Genomic DNA, 18983 nt, shown 5'->3' on the forward strand with positions numbered 1-18983 from the left:
AGTGGCCACCGCTCCCGGTGGCGTTGCTGGGACTAAGAGCTGCCGGGCCGCTGATTGGCCAGCAGCTCAATGAGGCAGGACTCCCTCACTCAAGCGGGTGGATGTCCCGCCTTGGAACAATTAAAGCCTGGGGCCCCATAAAATGTGGGACAGATTCCCAGGCAAGGCGGAAGTGGGTTTGCCACCGACTTTTATGTCAATGGCCAGCTTCCGTCCGCCCAATGTAAAATCCAGCCCCAGGAAGCTGTTGGATTGCTATAAAAACCTAACTGGCTCACCAGTATACTTGAGGGAAGGAAACCTGCTGTCCTTACCCAGTGACTCCAGCCCCACACCAACATAATTGACTCTTAACTGCCCTGTGAAGTGACCTAACAAGTCACTCAATTGTAAATATCAAAGAATAACAAGAACTCTCTGCTTAAAAGCATTGTATGAGCAACTTCACCTCACGGGCTGCAGTGGTTTAAGAAGAAGATCCACTACCGTCGTCTTAAGGAGAACTCAGGATGGACAACAAATGTCAGGATTGCCAGTGATGCCTATATGGTATGTGATGCCTCCCATAATAGCCTTCCAACACTCTTCAAGGTTTATGCATGAATAATAGCAACTTGGATGAAATAGTACAGGGTTCTTGGTACCCAAGGCACCATATTCCAGCAATAGCTAATATTTTCAAGACCAAAGGATATGCGAGAAAGATAATGGAGAAAAAAAATGTTGAGCAAGATGTAGAGGAGAGGAAATCATTGTCGCTATCCTTGGCAGGGTAGATAAATATAATTTTTAAAATGAGTAGTGCGCCAAACTGTGATTAAACTGCATGGCAATTTTGCTTCCAAGCCGTTTATACCAGTTAGCAGTCTTAGCATTATGTTTATCAACTTTGAATTTAGAGTGGAAAATACCTGTACATCAGTTTAGCCAAGTGTATGCCATAACAAAACTGAAAGACCTGAAGGGGTTTAATTAAAATCTATTTTCTTCTCACCTTAGGCGTAGAGCACAGCAAAGAATGAAATTATCAAATCTTCCTTAGCACAATGATTGTAGATGTTTCTTAAGGATTAAAGTTTTTGGCCCAGAGAATCACTGTCTCTGTGAACAGATTGAGAAATCTTTCTGCTTTCAAAGTTAGAAGTCAACAGAAGTTCAGAAGTTAGTGAGAGTGAATGTTGTTCCCTAATTTCCAGATTTTTGTAACAGATTATTTTGCTTTTTTTGGCACCTTTTACCCTTTTTACTGCAGATTTTTTTTTGAATGAAAGGGCTATCATATGAGGACAGATTGAGTAGAATGGTTCTATATTCCCTTGAGTTTAGAAGAATGCAAGTTGATCTAATTGAAACGTATAAAATTCTTAGGGAGTTGACAGTGTAGATGCTGAGAGGCTGTTTCCCCTGACTGGAGAGTCATGGGGTCATGGTCTCAGGATGAGGATCATTTAGCACTGAAGTGAGGAGAAATTTCTTCACTCACAGAGTAAATCTTTGGAATTATCTTCCCTTGAGGGGTGTGGCTGTTCAGTCAATAAGTCTTTTCAAGAATAAGTTTGCTAGATTTTTGGGCTGTGCCGAATCAAGGGATATGGGGATGGGGTGGGCAAGTGAAATTGATGTAACAGTTCAACCATGATCTTATTGAATGGTGGAGCAGACCCGAGTGGCTATATGGTCCACTCCTGCTCCTATTTTTTTATATTCTTATTACAGATCAGGAATATATTAGAAAAAAGTAGTAAGGAAAGCTTTCAATAGGCAAAATCTCACTGACTTGAGGAGTTTATATAGGTCTAGACGATAAGGCATTATTTTGTGCAAAATATAGCAATTCTTACCTATGCAGGGACGTAAATAATTTCTATCACTGCAAGCAGTATTAGAAGCAGAATTAAGTTTGAAGATCTCTCCTTCTGAAAGGGCATAGACGCCATGCACATGAGGCTTCTTGAGATGCTAGGTTGCAACTTATAAAAATTACAGTCCTACACTGACTGTAACTGATGAATATTCAAAATAGGTCAACTCCCAAAGGCAGCTTGGCCTGACATAGATGCATGGGAGGTAGGCATGGTTATATTTTTGGTTCCTTTTACCTTTTTTACTGAGATAGTTCTTGGGCTGAATTTTCAACTTCAGTAAGGCTGTGAAGTGGGCAGCATTGGATTGGCCACCCATTTTAAGCGCAAAATAATTTATTAAAACAGGAAATGAGCTTGTGAATATCAGAAACAGAACTATAATTTAGTATAGTGGTGACTTCACCTTTAAGAAACCGTACCTTTAAGATACCAGGCCGCTGATGCAACTGATGACATCTGATACAATAGCTGTTAAGCTTTACTAGCTTCAGTATAATGGAAAAATATGGTTTGCAATTCCAGTGCTAAAATATAATTACTTCCGTACATGGCAGTCTCTGGTTTATTTCATTCTCTTCAGAGATTCCAGTAAAATTAATTGATTTGAAACGCACATGGGGTAATAAATACCCCTGAAAACAATTACTGAAGCCAACCAGCTGACAGATACATAGATCAACAAATTGTGCACAGTGGGGTTGATTTTGGCTTTTGGGATACTGATAGGTGGAGCAGATTGGTCAGCTGTCCATTCTGGTGGTGAGGATGTTCATGGGGTTTGTCCTGATCTCCTGCTGTAAAGTTACAGGAGTTCAGTCGAATTTTGAGAAATGGTGTAAACAACAACTTGCATTTATATACCACCTTTTAAGTAGTAAAGTGTCTCAAGGTGCTTCACAGGAGTGTTATCATACAGAGATTTGACATTGAGCCATATAAAGAGATATGAGGAGAGATGACCACAGGGCATGGTGAAAGAGTTAGGTTTGAGGGATGCAGACTGAGTGATGACAAGATAAAAATCTTCAATGATCTTTCAGTCCTTTGATGGTCTGCAGCTATGCAACTAGTAGTTAATATCTAAGATCAGTCAATGTTTGCATACAACATCTGGAAACCTCCTCCAGCTCGAGTGGCATGTACACCTGTTTAATGCAGATGTATTTACCACCGATCATACAATTGCATCATGTTACTGCATCCACAAATGCTTCGTAATAATTTTCTAACTTAGTTCTGTCAGCTGAAAGCTTTGATCACTGAAGAGTACATATTAGAAATTGAAACCTTTTTTTAAAATATTAATTTAAATTTAATTTTTTCTAAAAGGACATTGACAAGTTGGTGGAATGGGCAGACAGGTGGCAGATGAAGTTCAATGCAGAAAAATTTAAAGTGATTCATTTTGGTAGGAAGAACATGGAGAGACAATATAATATAAAGGGTACAATTCTAAAGGGAGTGCAGGAGCACGGGGACCTGGGTGTATATGTGCATAGGTCATTGAAGGTGGCAGGACAGGTTGAGAGAGCAGTTAATAAAGCATATAGTATCCTGGGCTTTATTAATAAGGGCATAGAGTACAAGAAAATATTCACGAGAATGGTTCCAAGGATGAAGAACTTCAGTTATGGAGATAGATTCAAGAAGTTAGGACTGTTTTCCTTGGAGAAGAGAAGGCTGAGAGGTGATTTGATAGAGGTATTCAAAATCATGAGGTGTCTGGACAGAGTAGATAGAAACTATTCCCACTCATGAAAGGATTCAGAACAAGAGGGCACAGATTTAAAGATTTGGTAAGAGAAGTAAAAGTGACATGAGGAAAATCTTTTTCATGCAGCGAGTGGTTAAGGTCTGGAATGCAGTGCCTGAGAGTGTGGTGGAGGCAGGTTCAATTGAAGCATTCAAAAGGGAATTCGACTTTTATATGAAAAGGAAGAATGTGCAGGGTTATGGGGAGGGAGGGGGGGAACGGAACTGAGTCAATTGCTCTTTCAGAGAGCTGGTGCTGACACGATGGGCCAAATGGCCTCCTTCTGCGCTGTAACAATTCTGTGATTCCATGAAAATAATTTCCAATATTTACTCACAGTGGGTGAGGTTCCCTGCAAATGTGAGTTGGGAAATTACTCCTCAAACACTGTTCTTATTTAGTTTCATGAGGGGATTATTACAGTTATTTTCAATACTAGACTAATTGACACAGAAATATAATAAAAATTAGAAGCTCTGACGTGGGCTGCAGAAAAGTGGCATATGTAGTAACATATGTTGTCTCATTCAGAATGTGGATGTGATGGGAAACCAGGGCAGAGGAACAGTAATGGATAATACCTTACCTTACCTTATACCTTATACCAACTGAAGGATCAGCTGTCAAGGGTTTTGTATCGGTGACAGAGACTTTTAAAGTCATCTGTTGATGTTTAGGAAGAATTTCCTCTCCCTTACTGGACAGAGTAGATAGAAGCAAACTATTTCCACTAGTTGAATATTTGATAATGAAGGGACATAGATTAAACACAAGAGATTTAGAACAGAGAAGCAACAAGCAGAATTTTTGAGGGGAGGCTGAAGCCCTGCTGCTGGGGGCGAAAGTGGGAACTGACTCCACTCTGACAGCGACTGGACCCAGGGGCAACATTTTGCCTCAATTGGATGGCAGCTTGTTCCCAAGATCTACCAACCCAATGGAAGGGCTAGCAGCCTGAGCAGCGCCATCACTAGCTCCAGGGCACTTCCGTGTCTTTGGGGAAGCTGGGGGCAGGCAGACCCCGGTGATGGCAATGTGGTGGAGTGGGGGTTGTTACGGCAGTGGCGCCTTGAACACGGGGGTGGCCATTGCCACCTGTGGATCCCCTCCATGGGCCATGGATTTCCCATTAAAGAGGGACTTGGCCCCCCCTCCACCCTGGGAACCTGCTGGGAGGCTGCCAGGGTTTACTTGGCAGTCTACCCATGTGGCAATGGGCTCTCCTGGCATGGATGCCCGTGGGGGCAGGAAGTGGCCCTCAATCGGGCCATTCAATGGCTCAATTAGCCATCTGGTGGGCGGCCGCGCTGCTTTGGTTCCCGCTACTGGCAATATGCCATGGCGGCGGGAAGACGTTGGTCTCCCCACCCAACACCTTACCCCACCACATTACCAGCCCTTCTGCCTCCCAGCCCATCTCCAATGGGCCGAGAAAGTTCATTCCAACTTCACACAAAAGTCTGCCCACTATTTTTAAGAGCTTCCTGAATTTTCAGATTAATTGCCTACTAAACTTGCCACAGAAAGTTAAGTCTGGTAATTAAGAGCATTAGTACCCTTTTAACAATGTGATAATTGTTAATGTGATGCCAATCAACTTCTCTGGTTCAAAAAATGAACAATTGAAATTGTGGAGTCTCATTCCTTAATTGATATTAAAGATTTTAAAACATCTGTCAAATATAACATTTTAAATTTTTTTCTTACTTTTCCTTTGTCTTTTTTATTTCTCTTTCTCCTAATCCAATCTTTTTACCATTTCTTGGCCAGAATAATACGCCCCTGCAGGTGTGGGCTGGAGGTGAAGAGGGAACATGAAAGTGAGTGGGAGGCAGGGGTTGCCGTATCCGTTGGCTTCCTGCCCCCACTGCAATTTTACGAGCGGCCAAGGTGATAAACGGCCTGCCCACCCCAGGCCAATTAAGGCCCTTCAGTGGTCAATTAAAGGGTCTGTTTGTTTTTTGATGTGCATACTTCCCAATGTTTGATCAGCTATTAACATTAGTATCTCTGCTGTCATTATAACGTGCTTCAATATGGCAATGATCTTTTGTGAACATGGAGCTCCCTCCCTCCTGTTTTCCCAACCTGTTTTATAATTCTGTTCTCACAGTAAGTCCTTCCTCTACTTCTCGATACAGACATACACAAACTGTAAATATTACTACATCTATATTTTTGATACTGTTACTTTGTGCTGTGGTAACAAAGTTGATAGACCTATCCCCAGTGACTTTTAAATTAATTTCGGTTTATTTCTATGGCTGCTGTTACCTTAATTCTTTTCTTTCTCAGAGCAGACATTGCAATTTTTGCTAATGTGCGTAGGTTGTGCTTTCGCTCTGTGGTATCTTAGTGTCACCGTGTATTCCTGATACTTTCAAGCCTTCCACCCACCCAGTCACTACAAAGGAACATACTCTATTCATTTAGAATTAGAATCAGAAAACCATTATAAGGTACAGAACACACTGTGGTAACCTAGTAACACACTGCTAATACAGGCAAATTATGCTCTTTCATGAACCATGTGACTGTTATTTTTCACTCATGGTGTTGGCCTTCTTGCGACCTGAATCAGCATATTTTTAATTGTTGAATAGTAATAGAATTAAAGTAGCTAATGTGTGTGGAAGCTTACTGAAGCTTGCAAAGCAGCAGCAACATAATGATACAAAACATAAAACAACCTACTGTGGAGGAAGTTAAAGCCTAACATTCAATTTTGAGGTTCTGTTAATTTTTTTCCAATGTTGATGTTTTGATGACCTTTTCAGAATCCTTTGATTGAATTACAGCCTCATAATCTTACTCCCCAGCATCTCTTATTCTATGTGTGAGAATGCTGGTAAATGGATTTGGTTGAAATATGTAAGGTATGTTCTTGCAATGGGCACTTGCTAAAACAAACAATTTTGTTAAAAGGGTCTATTTGTATTTTGTTTGAAAGTGGAACATAATAGAAAATATTTTAAAATAGTTTTATTTTAAGAAAGATGAGGATTTTTTAATCTCTCAATCCTCTTTTGATTTACATGCACATAAAGTTAACAAGATTATTTGTTAGATAATACCCGAAATTGACTTAAACAATCTTTTTACCTTTGACAGAAATAACATTCCAGTAAATAAGATCTTACCACAGCTAGCTTACTGCACACTATGCTACATATTCTTGTATTATAAAATATCTGTTCATATTATTTACATAAAAATAGAAGAATATAAACTCACATTTTTCATGGCTGAACACCATAGCTAGATCAAAAGTTGCTGTGGAGATTCCTGTGGAAGCATTAGTGACTCACTATGTGACAAGTTACTGCAGATACAGTTGGTACAATTAATCAAAGTGCTCCGATACAATGGCGCTAAGTCGAAATATTTCAGTAGCACAGCTCTCACTTATCTTTGAGCTGTGAATGAACACGTCAAAATTAAAATTCTGATGAGCAGCAGAGTTGAATAATAACATCACAGCAAGTAGCCTGCAGAGTGTTGACAAAAGAAGTCTCTAAGCTTTATGTGCACCTTTATCTCCGCTTTCAAACAGTGCTTTGATTTTTTTTTTATTCACCGTATCACAAGCAAGACATAAACATTAGCTACACTCTGCGTGAGAAGAGCACTGGCTGCAAGTTTTCTGATAAAATCATTGAAGATGGGGGCTCTGATGGGTACTTTGTCATTCCTGACAAAAGAAAAGAGTCGACGTAAAGGTAGGCAAAGTGATGTACTTGCATTTATCATGTCATTGCTGCTGTTGGTAAAGTTACACTGACAGCATTAACTCTTGCTGTGGATTATAAGGTATACCTGCTGCTCCCATTTCTTAAAAAGGCCATTTTTAAATTAGGTACATCTTTTAATTCTAAATGATAATCTTGACATGGTAAATTCTATAAAATTTTTCCAAATACATACTAAGGAAGGGCAGCTTTGGATAATTTTGCAATGATTGTATTGAAAGTTGCAGTGTATTAATAGGTTTTTCATATTAATTACCTTATTGCTTGTCAACATTCTGCAATTTTCTTGGTAATTTGTTTTACAATGTTCCCTGTGTTACATAAAAAAGTCATCCAAATGCATGACTCAACTGATATGATTGCTTTAAATATATTATACTGGAAAGCAAAGTGTATATAATTCTGAAATCAATTAATAGACCAAGGCAAAAACTGTAACATTTATTTATCATTGCCATCGTAATTCATGTGGTTCACTCCAAACCACAAAATAGCAGGAATGTAACCATAATTCTCAGCATGCAAACAGACTGGTGAAAACTTCAAATGGTTGAGTGAATGTTGAGTGCAGCTCAAATTGCTCACTATATTCTGAGATGAACTCTCGCTTAAATTCAAAAGGCACAGCTGAAGTGACATTGCCAATGTGGCAGACAGCACCTATGCATTTACTTGCAGAACACATATATGGCATCTAAGGAAATACACTGTAAATTCAATTTTCTCCATTCTGGTATGCCAGAACAACACTTCAGTTTTCTGCATTGTATTGATCGGGTCGAAACAATTTGGTCTCTGTCAAATGTAGCAGGTCTCCCAAATACCCCAAGGCTTGAAGTTGTCATCAATGCTAAATTAGTTTTTAAATTCTTAATGACTCCTTGGCAAGTATTATTGTTCAAGGGAGACCTCAAATCAGTCAATGCACCATTGGTTGTAGAAAAATGAAAAAGGAATAAAAAGGATTTTTTTTTTGTGTTTTCTTACCTTTGTATTCCCTCTTATTATTCTGTTACCAATGATGAACAAATTATTGTTTACTGAAAAGTTATATGTAAAACCAATACAAAACTAGCATACACTGTCTAAGCCTACACATGAAAAATGGCCACATTGACATTTTAGAGATCTATGAGTACAAATGGAACCATATCCCAGGGTGATTCCAACTTGGAGAGAAAAACACAAGGAGAAAATGGGAGACAGAAATACATAAATATGTAACATTTCATGGTCTTAATCGTGGTTAATAGGATGCTTTGGCAATGAGCATAGTGTAATGCAATTCATGCTAAATTGAAAGTTTGTTGTGAGTTTATATCCTGTCCATTGTACCTGTTGGTCCATGCAACACCTGTAAACAAGAAATAGGGGACCAAAGCCAATGAATTTCCACATTATCAGTTGGGGCCAGGCAACAGAGTCTCAATAATCATTCCGTTGCTGAATTTCTCCCTTCCCATGCAGGGAAATGCTCAATGTAACTTAGATCGACAACCGAGAAGTAGGGAATGTCTTCTCTTCACATGGCATTGTATGTCATTGCTCCAGCACTTGTTATTACTGTTAACACACTGGGGAAATGTGGTCAATTATTTTTCATATTTAGGCAATGAGTAAATTCATTCCATTGGTCCAGCCACTGTACTATCATGCTTCTGGTTATGGTTAACTGAGTGGCACAATAAAAGACAATGGGAAAAGTGCTGGTCTTCATTAGACCCATTTTCTCAGTGGAAAATGGGGATATAAAGGACCAATTTCATGGGGCTACATCCCACTCCCCAAGGATGCCTCAAATATGTCCACTGTCATATTGGCCTTGGAAGATATTCCAGCATCCTGTGTGGCTGTCTTAAACTGCCTTTATGCTCCCTGCAAATGTCAATGGCTGGCTGAGCACCTTTTTAAAGGCCCCATCCAAAAATTGTGCAGCACTGGGCATACTTGCTCATACTTGATCTGCATGGATCTGAACCAGTGTTTTTTTGAAGGGTTCGCTGGAGGCCACCACCATAACATGAGATTTTCTAATGAGCTACATTCATGTCAAGTTGTGGGAGTCAGTTGCCAGTGATCACCAGAGCTGGCGGACAGCTATAAAGGTGGGGTTAAAGAGAGGCGAGTCGAAGAGACTTAGCATTTGGCAGGAAAAGAGACAGAAGTGTAAGGAGAGAGCCAACTGTGTAACAGCCCCAACAACTAATTTTAACTGCAGCACCTGTGGAAGAGTCTGTCACTCTAGAATTGGCCTTTATAGCCACTCCAGGTGCTGCTCCACAAACCACTGACCACCTCTAGGCACTTACCCATTGTCTCTCGAGACAAGGAGGCCAAAGAAAGACATTCATGTAGAACCAGGAGGAGTAGGAGCAGACCTCCTGGTTCCACAACATTTCTGAAGTCTACTTCAGGCTCGCGTTAGCCCGCCTTCTCAGGCAGTCGGATCAGATTGGTCCTGCAGAAACTGGCGAACTGCCTCTGGAAGTGCAGCAAGCAGCAACTGGCATGTAATGAATATGATGAATGAATGTTGGGAAGCATCAGGTCCCAGCTTCTGGTACGAGGTCAGTGTGTGCCAACTGAAAGCAGATTTTTAGTATTTGTTACATGTGTAATGTGACTTGTCACTATCTAGAATAGAAAATTTTAGTTTATTTTCCTATTTTTCTCAAGAGTTATTTGATTTTGATTGTTCTTCAGAGCAACCAGTCGAATCAGTGAGGTAAAAGCAAAATACTGCGGATGCTGGAAATCTGAAATAAAAACAAGAAATGCTGGAACCACTCAGCAGGTCTGGCAGCATCTGTGGAAAAAGAAGCAGAGTTAACGTTTCGGGTCAGTGACCCTTCATCGGAACTGACAAATATTAGAAAAGTCACAGGTTATAAGCATGTGAGGTGGGGGTGGGGCAAGAGATAACAAAGGAGGTCTAGATTGGACCAGGCCACATAGCTGACCAAAAGGTCACGGAGCAAAGGCAAACAATATGTTAATGGTGTGTTGAAAGACAAAGCATTAGTACAGATTAGCTGTTAATACACTGAATATTGAACAGCAGCAAGTGCAAACCTGAAAAAAAATAGTGGGTAAGCAAACTGAACAAACTAAGATGAAATGAACTAAATGCAAAAAAAAAAGATTGTAAAAAATGTGAAAAAGAATGTAAAAAAAGGAAGAAAAAAATAACTAAAAATGAAAGTAAAATGGGGGGCTGTCATGCTCTGAAATTATTGAACTCAATGTTCAGTCCGGCAGGCTGTAGTGTGCCTAATCGGTAAATGAGATGCTGTTCCTCGAGCTTGCGTTGATGTTCACTGGAACACTTCAGCAATCCCAGGACAGAGATGTGAGCATGAGAGCAGGAGGGAGTGTTGAAATGGCAAGCAACCGGAAGCTCAGGGTCCTGCCTGCGGACTGAGCGGAGATGTTCCGCAAAGCGGTCACCCAGTCTGCGCTTGGTCTCCCCAATGTCTCCCCATTTTTTACAATCTTTTTTTTTGCACTTAGTTCATTTCATCTTAGTTTGTTCAGTTTGCTTACCCACTGTTTGTTTTCAGGTTTGCACTTGCTGCTGTTCAATATTCAGTGTATTAACAGCTATCTGTACTAATGCTTTGTCTTTCAACACACCATTAACATATTGTTTGCCTTTGCTCCATGACCTTTTGGTCAGCTATGTGGCCTGGTCCAATCTAGACCTCCTTTGTTATCTCTTGCCCCACCCCCACCTCACTTGCTTATAACCAGTGACTTTTCTAATATTTGTCAATTCCGATGAAGGGTCACTGACCCGAAACGTTAACTCTGCTTCTCTTTCCACAGATGCTGCCGAATCAGTGAGGACCAGTTTCATCCAACACAAGTTTGGCAATGAGGAGACACGAAACTATACAATTATGATGCATTTGTGATAATGTTCATTGGCATTTACTGGAAAAAAGTTGAATATTTGTGGAATAGTGTTGGGTTAGGATTATCAGTAGGAATCAATCATGTTGGGGCAGACAGCAGGAGACAATTGGGTTAGATCAGGTAGAGTGAACGTTGTGTTTATGAGGATAAGCACTTACTGTGCTGATCCAACAAAATCTTTCATATGACTTACCCTTGTTGTGATGGCTGTTTTAGAAATCGATTTTCATTTACACACACACAGTTTTAACAAGTGCTGAACAAACCTTATGCATTCCTTTTCAGGAAAGCACAGTGTAGTGCTAGGAAATGACTTCTGGTCTTGTTCAGTTTATTTCTGCATACTTTTTCACTATAATTTATTCCCCAAGAAATTTCCCAGCCCTAGTTTTGGAATGAAACTTATACAAGTGAACAACATGGATAATATGCATAAAATAATTTGAATTCACATTTTCTTATTCTATATGCATTTAATTACATGAAAATCAACACAAAATGCCCCACACAATAACGAAATCTACCTCAAAGCCCAGATCACTGTCAGACAGGGACTTCAATAGATACTTCAAGCAGAGAAAAATTATTTCTCTGGAGGGAGAAAGAGCACTATGGAGGATCAACCCATGCAGAAACCATTTGCTTTCCTACCATGTATCTCAAAACAGCAGTAACTAACTGATCACTGGGGATATCAGAGAATCCTAAATGTGAAAAAATAGTTTAAAAATGGGTAATATAAAATATAACAAACTGGCCAAGGAAGCAAGTAGGCTGCACTGTAAACTTGCCGCATACTAGCTTGTTCTTTTCCAAACAGTACATATAAAGGATTTTGGAGCTACAGGTGTATAACTTGATGCATTAAACACAATTTACTACAGAACGGGAAAAGGTCTTATGCTCTTAAAAGATTTACACAGAAATTTAGACCTCTTGGGTAAAATGTTATCCCTTGCTACATTCCAATGAGATGAGTAGAAATTGGTTTTGTATTCCCTCACTCGACCTCTCAATTCCTTTGATTCTGCTTTGTCCTGGATAGAAATTCTGCTCCTTGCAAGATAAAATGAAACACCCAGAAGCAACTGAGACCTAACTTAACCAGGAACCTCACATTTTGGCTGCCTCGGGGCAGGGAATGAAGGTGAGCAGGCGTTAAAAACAGCACTGCCAGCCTGCCTGTCAGTTTCTTGGCTCCATTCCATCCCCAGGCCATTTTTCCGGGGGGGGGGGGGGGGGGGGGGGGGCGGGGATGGGGATGGGGGTGGGAGGGTGGCAGGGCTAGCCCCGCACACAGCGGGTAGCCAATCAACCTCATTAAGGGCCTATTAAAGCCTGCTAAAGGAATCCAACTGGGATTTTCCAGTCAGCCTCCAGGTTCCCACAGGCAACAGGGCCCAGTTTATTTGCTTGGAGATAGCCTCCCGGTGGCAGACTGGGGAGCCCAGCATTCTAGCCAGGCCAAGAAGCCTCCCTCCCTGCTTAGGTGCAGCAGTAGGCTAAGCTGCAGAGGAGTTCCTCTCCGACAATGATGGCCTGGCTGCAAAAGCCATTTTTATTTTAAATTTCAAAAAGCTGGAAAGAGGGGGCTTCCATTTTGAAGTGCCCTCTCTTTCACATACCTACCATTGCATCCCACTGCTGCTTTCAAGCTGGAAGGCCTCTTTGACCCTCTAGCTTCGAGAGCTTGCTCACCATCATCAATTGGACGATGAGCCCACCCTCTGGTTATTAATTGGCAGCTTCGGGGAAAATTGCATTGAGTGACTGCTTCCCGGTGCAGTCGTCTGACCTCTATTTGAGCCTCACAGTGGGGTTCAGAAGTCAACAGGGAAAATTCTGCTCCACATCGCCACAGTTTTCCTGGGGCTGCCACTGTCATTTATGAATGGCAGAACCATCATGGTGTTTTGGCTCCTACATCTATACCAAAGTTTTAACATTTGTTTTTCACTAGATACTAGTGGATTACCTGTGGCATTGCTATAGTAAATCAAAGATTATATTTTTAAAACAACATGGGAATTGCCAGGGGACAATCAGCCAGACCCCGGCAAGGCAAGGGAGGGTCAGTTGTTAGGCAGTTGGGTCTTTGTGGGGGACCTCCATGGGGCACAGTGTGCCCAATCAGGAGGGCACCTCCCAACCTGCAAGGAGGCCATCAGGTTTTTTCTATTGGGCCTAAGGCGCCCGCCGGCCGCTGGTAAAATACCAGTGGCAGCGGAAGGCCCTTAAGTGGCAGTTAATTGGCCACTTAAGGGCCTTGATTAGCCTGTGGCAGGCGGGCCATTTCTCACCGCCACTGCTCCTTGTAAAATTGCAGCAGCAGCAGGAAGGCATCGCAAATGGCACCCCCGGCCTCCCACCCACTACCAGCATGCTCCAGTGGTGGGGGGGGGGGTTGGGGGGAGGGGGTAAAATTCCGTCCATGGTGTCAGAACTGAGTAGCTGCGACTTGAGAGGATTTTGATGTCTGTAACACAGTCAGCAGATGTGCAAAACTTCAGAGTTTAAAACACTGTCTGCACAGGATAACAGCTGGGTAAGTCATTATGGCTTCAAATTTTCAAGTACCTGCCTCTATGGACGTGAAGGAAGATTTGAGAGGGAATTAGCAATTCTTCCAGTCTCAATGGAAGAATTATGTGATTGCCACAGAGTTGGACAAGAAACCCCAACAGATAGGAGTAGCAACTCTGTTATCATTGATGGGGAAGGAATGTTACAAACTGTATTGCACAATAGATCTCATTGAGAAGAAAACAGAGATTTTTGAGGCCTTGAAGACCCACTTTGAACCCTCTGCTAATGTCATTTATGAATGCTATATGTTTAATACCAGAGCTCAGGAAGAGAGGGAGACTGTTGATCAGTATGTGACTGTACTGAGACATCTAGCTGAGTCTTGAGTTTTGGCAACTGAAGGATGATCTCAGAGATAGGATTGTCTTAGAAACGAGATGCCACTGTGAGAATAAGTCTTCTGAGAGAAGAGTAGCTTACTCTTAGAAAGCTATTGACATGTGCAGAAGCTCTGAGGCTAATCAACAGCTGAAGAGTATTGATGGGAGAACCAACAATGCTATGCACTCTGCTGAGAAGCAGTCCAAGTCCTCCAAGCACAAGTCAATGAGAAAAAGGAAGGACCTTTCAGAAGGGCCAGCAGAAAGATCAAGGCCAGAGTACTGGATATAAATACTGTGGAGGACACCAAAAGACAGACAAGGAAGCATATCCTGTTTGGGGAAAAGCTCAAACTGCAAGAAGCTGAACCACTTTGCACACAAGTGTTTTGCTAGAAAGAAGAAAAACAAACCTGTAAAGATGGTTGATGGAGAGACGATACTGACAAATCACTCTGCACACTAGAACATGTTGGTGCTATCAAGTCTTGAGGGAGAAAGTGGTTTGTGACTCATGGAATGATGACTGCAGAAGGAGAGCATCAAGCTGATGTGAGGTATCAGATAGACTCTGATCCTATGTGCAACATTATGAGCTTCACAGATTTGTGTGAAATTGCACAAGATGGTGACCCGAATATAAAGCCGAAGGAGAATTGACGCTATATGATGAAATGATGCTCACCCCAAGAGGACAAAGCAAACTGTGTCCAATGCAATGGGAAAAAAGAAGCACTTCAGTTCCAGAAAGTGAACACAAAGTAAACTCCTCTCATCTTTGCTGAAGCAAGTCACAAGCTTGGACTGGTAACTCTCCATATACTAGATGAGATTTGCAGTGTTTCAAATGACATCAAGCCATTGACTGCTGAACAAATCCTGACAGAATACAAAGATGTTTTCACAGTTCTTGGGTGCCTTGCTTGTGAATATCATCTCGAAGTAGATGAGAGTGTGAGGCCAAATCAACAACTTCCGAGGAGAGTTCCAGCTTTCAGTGCTGTATCTCTAACCTAAAAAAAATCTAATCTTCCCTCAAGTCCAGCCTGAAAAACAAGATAGAGCAGCTTGAAAAGATGGGAGTCATCAAGAAAGTGACAACTCCTACAGATTGGATTAGCAGCACGGTAGCAGTGAAAAAACCTGGAAATTTGAGAGTGTATTTAGATCCAAAATACCTCAATAAAGCTTTAAAGAGACCTCACTCCCTATACCAACCATTGGAGAGATTCTTTGTCCTGATCCTATAAGGTGTGAGCTGTAGTCGAGAAGCAGCAACCAAATGTAAAGGAAATTCAATGATTTGTTCATTTTGTGAACTATCTAGCCAAGTTCTTTCCCAATCTATTTGCGGAGTGTGAACCTCTACGCAAGCTCACTGCAAAGGATGTTCAGTGGTATTGGGGCACAGAACAAGAAGCAGCTTTTACTTGCATCAAACAACTAGTGACGACAACACCAGTGCTGAGGTACTATGATGTACATGGTGAGACTGTACCTGGAGTATTGTGTAAAGTTTTGATTTCCTCATCTAAGGAAGGATATACTTGCCACAGAGGGAGTACAATGGAGGTTCACCAGACTAATCCCTGGGATGGTGGGATTGTCTTGTGAGGAGACATTGAAGAAACTGGGCCTGTATTCTCTAGAGTTTCAAAGAATGAGAGTTGATCTCATTGAGAGAGAGAAAGTGATGGTAGAGTCTAACCACAAGCCACTTCAAAGCATCTTTCTCAAACCACTTCTATCTGCTCCAAAGCCTTTGCAAAGGATGTTACTTTGTTTGCAGAGATATTACTTGGAAGTGATGTAGAAGCAAGGGAAGCAGATGTACATCACCAACATGCTGTTGAGAGCTGCACTTCCTTGAAAGGAAGTTGAGTGTGAAATCTTCCAGATTCAACAAGAAACAACAGCACAACATGTTCTGTAAGTCATAAACCCTGCGGAGACATTGAATCTGACAGACAAGCATCTTGCTCAGATCCAGCAAACTACTCAACGAGATGCAACTCTTCAATTGCTACAGGAAGTTGTGATGAAAGGATGACCTGAAACCATCAAGGACACACCTGTTGCTTTAAGAGAGTATTGAGCATGCAAAGATGAAGTGACCACCCAAGATGACATCTTGAACTCAGGGACCAGGGTCATTATCCCTAAAGAGATGAGAAGAGATGCTGAAGTGCATCCACGCAAGCCATCAAGGAATTGAGTCCAGTCTGAGGAAGGTAAGAGAAGTTCTCTACTGATTCAACATGAACAATGAGATTAAGGACCACATCAGCTAGTGCAGTGCTTGCAATGAATATCAAGCTGAGCAAGCTAAAGAGCTCCTCATGACTCATGATATCCCAGACAGACCATGGATGAAGCTTGGAGTAGACCTCTTCACTCTCACTGGAACTGACTATCTCATCACAATCAACTACTATTTGGACGATTGGGAGTTAGACCAACTGACATCAACAACTACCAGTGATATCATAGAATGCCTGAAAGCACACTTCAGTTGTCATGGCATTCCCGACATTGTGATGAGCGACAGTGGCCCTCAGTTCATCAGTGAAGAATTCAGACACTTCATGAAGGTGTAGTATAAGGATGTTTAGGGCTAATACTGAAGACAGTGAGAGAGATCCCTTCCACTGTATGAGTGATGATTTAACAGTAACATATGTTCATATCCAATAAGTAATGGATGTTAAATTCCTACTGGCTGAAGGTAATAGGGTGAACAGGTGCTGGGTGTTGATTAGTTAATTGTACTCAAATGTAAATATAAAGAGACAGCCAGCACTGGCTAGGTGTTATTAGGAGTGAAGTAGTAAGCTATGTGGCAAGCAATAAACAGTTTCCATCAAAGCATCCTAGTCTCAGTGTCTTCTTCACAGACAGGCTTGGAAGTTTCTCTAACATGAGATAGGCTTGAAAAGATGAAGGTACAGCAGTACGAAGGATGCTAGCTTAGTTAGCTTGTGGAGATGTACATAGTAACTGCAAATAATAGAGTTGTTAGTTAACCTTTACTGGAGTCTAGAATGCCCTACAATGCACCATGGTGGCAACAATCAAAGTGACCAGGAGAATTTGAAGATCTCCTTACCTTTGAAAGAAACACAAGAACAGAGAAATTTAAAAGATAAATACTGGCCAGGTACAATAAGAAAACTACTTACCGGCAGAAGAGGCTGTGAAGAACTCTGCAGTCTCTCAGACCACACCACAGCAGGGTGGGGCTCTGCGTCAGTACTTGTAGCACATCCAGCGGTCGGATCTGGAGACTCCATGCTGGGTGACGATCCAGAATAAGTGAGACAGTGAAAGTGGCCATTTATTTAAATGGGGCCCTGTGGGTGGGGGGGAAACAGGTGCAGAATGCGATCTCGGTCGAATCGGCGACTAGGGAGGCAAGTACAATCAGCAGCCATTGCTCAGCCTCGCTGAGGAGGAAAAGTGCAGTCATCATCAGAAAGTGCAGGAAAGGTCAGGAAGCATAGGAAAGTCCTGAACAGAACGCGAACGCCTCAACCATTTTATAATTAAAGGGGGAACACCCTAGCAAAGCCTAGCAAACAAAATGAAGCAATATGGATACAAAATCAGGAATGTCTGAGAGTTTCCAGAATCAAGAAGGTCCCAGTCATTGCGACCTCCTTCTAATCCAATAAGTCATAAGAACCTTTTTCTCCATAAGAACTAATTTTGTACCTGATTGGGTCCTTCCTGATTGTGGAAGCTTTCAGGCATTTTAAAATTGGAATCCTTTTTTTTCCCTAGGGTTTGTTAGGCTTTTTAGAATGTTCCCCTTTTTAAATTGTTTTGATTTTAATGGAGGTATTCTCACTCTGAGTTTCCCAAGCTTTCCTGCACTTTTTCAGAGTCTGGTTGAGCAATGGCTGCTGAGTCCACCTGACTCCTGAGTCGTCTTTGCTTGAGATTGACCTCCCTCCCCATTTTTCCAACCCAGTGCACTGTTATCCAATAATGTCCCCTTTTTAAATTCTCTCACCCAATCCTGGACTGTCACCCACCTCTGTGACTCTAACCCGATCGCTGGGCCTGGATGTTTCGTTGCAGATCACCATGCTTCTATAGTCTGAATGCCTGTATGGCTGACTCACCGACTGTCTGAGCCGTCTTCTGCCAAGGAACAACTGTGGAGCTCTTTGCAGTCTCCCGATGAGATCTGATGTTCTCTTGGCACTATTTCATAAGGTAAGGAGTTTTCAGTACTCTGTTCGTTTAACCAGTGCCACCATATTGTGTGTTGTTGTAGTTATAGCATAGCTGGGGCGTGGTTGATAAAGTTTCAGCGTTTGAATAAAGTCAATTAGTAACTCTTAATATTTACGCAGCTCTATAGCCTCTCTAGCTAGCATCCTTTGTGCTGCTACTCTTCTTCCAAAGCCCATTACCGTGTGACTGTTACTTTACCACTACAGTGGGAGGGGTTTCTCTCATTGTCTTCAGCATTCACCCTTTCAGGTCCTTATACTACTCCCTTAGTGCAGCGCAGGTGGTGAGAGTGGGCAATAAGCACTCGGACAGTGCATGGGATCATCACATAATAGTGGGGGCAAGGCTGCCAAGGACAAATGGATGGCTACCTGACCACAAGAAAGGCAGCAGCTGGCAATGGGGGCATGGCTTTCAGATTTTGGGCCCAGTGGTGATGAGGAGCAGCATCCTCCGCAGGAAGGGCAAAGCCCCAGGCATTAGGAGGGCAGGGGAGAGAGACAAGGGGCAGGAAAGACACGGAGGCCATACTTTCAGCTTGGGATCTACCTCGAAA

Source organism: Heterodontus francisci, chromosome 1 (genome assembly GCF_036365525.1).
Source record: "Heterodontus francisci isolate sHetFra1 chromosome 1, sHetFra1.hap1, whole genome shotgun sequence".
In the NCBI taxonomy this organism is placed as follows: domain Eukaryota; kingdom Metazoa; phylum Chordata; class Chondrichthyes; order Heterodontiformes; family Heterodontidae; genus Heterodontus; species Heterodontus francisci.